Genomic DNA, 6,626 nt, shown 5'->3' with positions numbered 1-6,626 from the left:
TCATTGTCATACCACTTCTCTTGTCCATACAGTAACACCGATCTCACTAAACTGATATATAGCCTGATTTTTATATGAAATTTCAGGCGATTTGATTTCCAAATTTTACTTAACCTAGCCATTGTATGATTTGCTTTTTTAAAATTTTTCGTTGAACTCAAATTCTAGAGATCCTGTATTAGAGATAATAGTTCCTAAATATTTAAATGATTCTACCTCATTAATCATTTTCCCCCCCTCAAATTATATTTGATCTTCCATTGCATATTCCGTACTCATCATGTCTCTCTTCTATTTATATTGAACCCAACCCCATGTGATATTTCATGTATTCTGGTTAGCAAGCTTTGCAAGTCGTGAACTGATAATATAGCCTGTTTTTTATATGTAATTTCAGGCTGTATTAGTGTCCAGAAATTTTGTTGTGTAGTAAAATATCCATCTAAATGTCAAACTGATATTTCAATTTTCTTTTCACAGGATTAAAGAATCCATGGCAATGGACCCTCTACAACTACTGCTGTCAACAAGCCGAGAGCTTCTTAGGATGAATTATTGGCATATTTAACGAAGGATTAATTTCGAAGCTTCAATTTCATTTTAATAAGTCTTGTATCAGAAAAAGTTTCATGTTCTTGACCAAATTTATTTAGGGTAGTTCAATCTTAAACCTTTTCCTATAAAGAATTCAATTTCCACTCCGAACATTTACATTTAATCAGTCAAATTTTAGTATTAAAAATTTGATTAATTTCTTCAAGCATTATTAAGTTCGACCTCAGTGCTTCATATGGTCAACATTTTCAAAATTGGTTTTCATGGCATGAACATTTGAAATATTTTCCGTTTGAAACTCAAAGAATTTAAAGTTTCGATAGCTAAGCTTTTCTTCAATTTAAGACCATCTGAATATTCTTACGAAGTCTCTTCAAGTTAAATCAGCCTTAGATCAAGGAATTAGTTTTAGGTTTTAAGTTTGTTCAAACCTACAAGGAACAAGATTGATATAAGCTTTAATAATTGACAGTAATTATTTATACAATAAGGTCAGTAATTAACTAAGCTGAAAAATATGAAATACAGTAATTTAAAACATTAATTCAGTAGTCATGAAAATGAATTTGAGCACTAAAAGTATTCTTTAAGTGTCCTGTGATGTAGGAAAACACGTCACGCCTACGAATTTTCATGTTAGAGAGAAAAAAAGGTCTACAGTTTTCTCCAGAACAGAAATGTCAAACTTGAGGCTTGAGGGCCAGGTGTAGCCCTTGAGATAACTACGGTAGATTTTTCAACTCTTTAATTGTTACAACTGAGGAAAATTTAACTAAACTATTAAAGTGAACCCAAATGTATTTTTTGGTAATCCATGATGACCAGCAAAAAAAAAAAAAAAAAAAAAAAAACTTTTTCAGTCTATTTTTCAGTCTTGCCAATAGATAATTACCAAATCTTTGATGGTCCTCGAGACTACATTCAAGTGCATTATTGGCCCTAGAAGGGATTTGAGTTTGACATACCTGTTCTAGACTTGTCAGTGAGTAATATTATCTTTGAATTTATGTAACTATTTCAAACAAGTTATCAGTACGTGTGACTGCTGGGTTGTTAGCTGTGTTTCACATTCTAATTTCTAAAACCTATTATTTGCATTGCTTAAAATTCTCAGAACTGTAACTTCAAACCATTCCCCAATTATTCTGCTTTCGTAACTCGTCCCATTTAGACTTGGTTTATAGTTTATTTTAAATTAATCTACTTTTATTTTGAAAGACATTCAAAATAGGCTAAAATCTTACTTAGTTTTAACTTGCACCGTCTATCCCTGTACTTTATTACAAGCATTGATCCCATAGCTATCTTAATTTAAGTAATTGCTGGCTAAAATCTTACTGAATGTCAACTTATACCATCTTTCCCTGTACTGTAGTACAAACATTGATCCCATATCTATCTTTATTTAAGTAATTGCTAAAGAGAATTCTGTTGAACCCATCTATTTGATTCATTAAGAAATTGACAAGTTTCTGAATGAATATTTGTCTTCAGTGTGTTCATTCATAATTTTATAGTTTGAAACCTTTATCAGTCCGTAATATAGCATTAAAATTGAGCGAGATTTTATTTTAAGAAGTTTTGATATATAATGTTATTACCCGGTAAGAATTAAAGTAAACTTACTCTAAATTATTAAAGCTATTTTGAAATCCTGTTCACACAATGGTATCTGATGGAGATCTGTTGAATTAATGATATTACCCAATAGAAATTGCATCTCTCTCTCTCTCTCTCTCTCTCTCTTTTCTTATACAATTCAGGTTTTCAGTAAGTTCCCGTTATGTTAAAGAAAAAAAGTTAATGGCATGTATTTTGATTTCAATAAAGTTAGGACAGTATTTTGTTCACCATTCTCCACTTGCTTTCTTCTTGATGAAAAATTTAAAAGAAAAATCCTTTGTGGAACATAAATGCAGTCACATGTAAGATCCTTGTTCAAAATAGCAGAGAAATTGTCCTAAACTTGATGTTCTTGGAATTACTAGTTTCAGATAGTAGGCCTTAAAATAACTTCATTGTTTTGCACAAAAGTAACTCATTTTAAGGAATGTTTTAGTTCTCGGTATTATATGTAATGACCTTAGCCATGAGCATGTCATATGATCTGCTTCACATCACTAGTTATGTAATGTAGGTCAAGTGACTCTATGGAAAGACTTAAAGGACATAAGGAAGATTAAAGCTTCAGTGTAGGTATCTTGGAATAAATTGTTATAAAGACTTTAGTTTTTAAAAGGTTTGAAGTTAAGACTGATTTTTTAAATTAATGGTAGAGTTATAAGATAAGAGGATGGGTAGATAAAGATTGTTAATAAATATAAGATTAATTATAGATTTTTGAGGATACTTGTTGGATTTAAGATCTATGAAAGAATGTGTATATAATAACTCTATTAGTTTTAAAATCTCAAAGAACGTGTTGATTGATAGATTAAAGGAAGGACGTATTGATTGTAATATTGAAGGAAAATGTAGCTATAAAACTAAAACCATATTTTAAAAAGGGTTCAGTGGTATTGAAGGAATAGATAAGAAATGTCATGGCGTCAATGAAGTATGAAAAAAGGTAAAACACAGAAATGTATTATTTTAAATTGATAGCTGAGATTGATTGAATGGTAGTATAGTGAATTTAGGTAAAACATTTGTGTAAGTTTATTATTTAAATGAGATTCCATATGAATTATCGAAAAGCAAATTAATGCTGATGTTTATCAGGACAAGATTTTAAGCTGTAAAGTTCAGGCCAAGTTTAAAGAAATTTGTATTTATAAATGACTTTAATTTTTTTTTTTTTAAATGAAAGTAAGTGATTGGCGTAAGAATAGCTTTTAATGAGATTAAAGGGCATAGTTTATAGATTAATTCTAGAAAGGCAGTCTAGAGAAGGTATATCTCTTGGTAGTCTTTGTTTGAGTTTTAAGAGAAATTATTTATGGAGAGGTCAGCTTTCAAAATGTATCCTCGGGTGGACAATAATCCTAAACTTTAATGACAAAGAAATGTCTAAAGTTGAAGGAAAAGTTCAATAAGATCTTGAAGCGTAACAAGTGAGGGGATGAGTTTGTTTCTTGCTGGTTTGAAATATGTCACTATTAGGTAGCTTCTAAAAACATCTGTGCTTGAAACACAAGTGATTAACCTATAATTCGTTCTGAAAACGTTCTGTGGTGGCAACCAGATCATGCAGACATTGCTTAAAATCAACATGATGAAAATTGTGAGAAATGTTTTAATTTGCACTTTCAGTTGTCATTCTAAGATGGTTTAGATTCAAGAAAAAATAAGTCAGGCAAGTGGTCCTTATATAGCTATTTTACTCTATATATAGTAAAATTCCTAATCAATTTTGAATAATATTCCAACTTGTGTAAATTGCTGTCGGTAATGTGTTTTTTATATTGCAATTGTACTGTCGGCTTATGTATTGCTTCTGACCTCTGTTTACGTATTGCTACTGTATCTTCTATCCATATATTACAATAATGTCTAATATTTATCCATTATTACTTTATCTGTTATTTATACATTACTCTGTATCTATTATTTATACATTACTACTATATCTTCTATTTTATACATTATTACTGTATCTTCTATTTTATACATTATTACTGTACCTTCTATTTTATACATTATTACTCTGCTTCTATTTTATACATTATTACTGTATCTTCTTTCTTATACATTACTCCTGAATCTATTCATACATTGCTACTGTATCTTCTATTTGTATATTACTACTGTATATTCCATTCATACATTACTACTGTATCATTGTTTATAAATTGCTACTGTATCTTGTAATTTTGATATGAAAATACAGCTGTTTTAACAATGAAAATACAAAAAAGACATTAGTCATGTAAAGTGCTAGAGATTTTTAATGGTAAAGTAGAATACGTTATAGAAGACATAAAAAAACATCCATGGCTTAGCCTTGAATGTCTTAAGATGTCTTTCTTCTATAATGTATTTTACTTTACGATTACAAGTCTTGCACTTTTACATGGCTTATGTCTCATTTGTGTTTTCATTGTTAAAACAGCTGTATTTTCATAATAAAATTACAAGATACAGTAGCAATTTATAAACAAAGATACAGTAGTAATGTATGAATGGAATATACAGTAGTAATATACTAATAGACACAGTAGCAATGTATGAATAGATTCAGGAGTTATGTATAAGAAAGATACAGTAATAACGTATAAAATAGAAGGTTACAGTAATAATGTATAAAATAGAAGATACAGTAGTAATGTATAAAATAGAAGATACAGTTGTATAATAGAAGACATAGTAGTGTAGGAAAGCAGTCAAACTTTGACTGATTTTGTAAACTGTTATAATGTATGATTTATAGAACAAAAGTTGTGAATAAAAGAAATAAAAACTTTTATAAAATTTATTTAATTTCATTACAACCCTATCAAATACAAAAATTTATTGAACAAAATAAAAATAAAATGAAAATATCAGTAACAAGGAGTATTCTCCTTATGCTAACGTTCATATGGCTGAGTGGTCTCCCCAGTCGCCCCCTCCCCCTTCTGGTACCAGTAAATGCCTGCATTCTCCCTCCTCTGAATGACCAGAGCTCATGAAGTATAAACCTTGCTTTCGACTATAATAAACCACAGGTGTTCATTATACAAGACTGGTTTATTACCTTCCCATGTACAGAGCTCGTTCAATCTTCCACTGGTCATATGAGAGAATATATACTGTCTCTTGGTATGGGAGTATTGTCAAAATAAGATGGACTATGCTCTATGATAATTCATGTTCAGTCCAATTATCTTAGTAAATTCATTCCTGACAACTCTAGTCATAACTCATTTCAGCCTCAAAATTAGTTATCTTAATATGCCTCAAAATGGTTTTGTTTAAATTATATAAGTTACTTTATCTCTGGGTTTAAGCCTGGCTAAGAGTCGACTATTATTTTGTGTTCATTTTCAAGTTTATGACTTAATAAAAACAAACAAATTTCGATCGTCTTTTATTGTAGAAGATTGATTGCCATACACAGGACAGGTTTCAATATACTCAATAGCAATATTAAGTATAAATATGAATACACTACAAAGCCAATGACAAACTATATCAAATTCTTTAACCCCGTTTTCTAACAACAAACTCAACTAATGACAGAAAACCATGGAAAACGGAAATTTCAGATCTCATAACATGGATACTGAGTTAACTTATTTTCTTTGATTTTTCTGAACATTGGAATGAGTTCGAAGTTCAACATTTGAGATTACAAGTGTCATGATTGTGTAAATTAGTTAGTTTTCAATAAAAAAAAAAAAAGGAAATGGAAAGCCCACCAAGGCCCGCCCCTTCCCACCTGGTAACAAAAGACTAATTAGGCATTTAGTTTTTGAACGAACAAAGTCACCAGGCCCTTGAATGCTTCCCATTTCCTTCTCTTTTGAAATGTTTTATTGAAAATCTTACAGAAATTAATGCAATGATTGTGAATTAAATATACCAGGAATAGTATGATTTTTCCAAGATAATGTTATAGTATTCTAGTTAATTCTTTGTTAGATTTTAATGAAAATGGCAAGTCATAAATGAAAATTTATAAGAAATTAATTTTTTTTTTTTTTACATTTTAAATTATAAACAGATCAAGGGGATTTCTTTTTACATTTAAAGTTTCGTTTAGAAACAATCATGAAGTGAAAACATGGTTGGAGGGAGTGGAGACCTCATCAGTCTTATAGTGCAATTCCACCACGATCGATTACTCCAGAAACCTTTTGCTCTCTCAAAAGCAGACAGGAACCACAACTGCCCAAAGGCATCTCTCATCCGTCCCATTTCATGTGCATGATTGAGTCGGGTAAAGGAGAAGACACGTGCAAACCACTGCCCTGACTATCCTTACTACTCCTCCTAGCAGATAGCCAGATCGGACCGAAGTACACATTAACCTTGCACGTGGACCACAAAAGTCAATTCAGTTCCATGTGTAATACATTCTCAAATAAGACCCCTTTTAAAAGCTACGTGGAGAGAACCTAATTTAAGATTCTCTTAAACGCTAAACAACA

General features: G+C 30.5%; 1 long non-coding RNA gene across 1 annotated transcript in view; it reads left to right on the top strand.

The window, feature by feature from the left end:
* Positions 1-3,719, top strand: part of LOC137629635 (uncharacterized) — a 37,737-nt gene extending 34,018 nt beyond the window's left edge. The window contains exon 3 of the long non-coding RNA XR_011041565.1: positions 481-3,719. This is a non-coding gene — a long non-coding RNA (uncharacterized lncRNA). The remainder of the gene's footprint in view (positions 1-480) is intronic.
* Positions 3,720-6,626: the final 2,907 nt, after the last annotated feature.

Source organism: Palaemon carinicauda, chromosome 37, assembly GCF_036898095.1.
Source record: "Palaemon carinicauda isolate YSFRI2023 chromosome 37, ASM3689809v2, whole genome shotgun sequence".
Lineage (NCBI taxonomy): Eukaryota > Metazoa > Arthropoda > Malacostraca > Decapoda > Palaemonidae > Palaemon > Palaemon carinicauda.
This window is presented reverse-complemented; position numbering and strand designations above follow the sequence as displayed.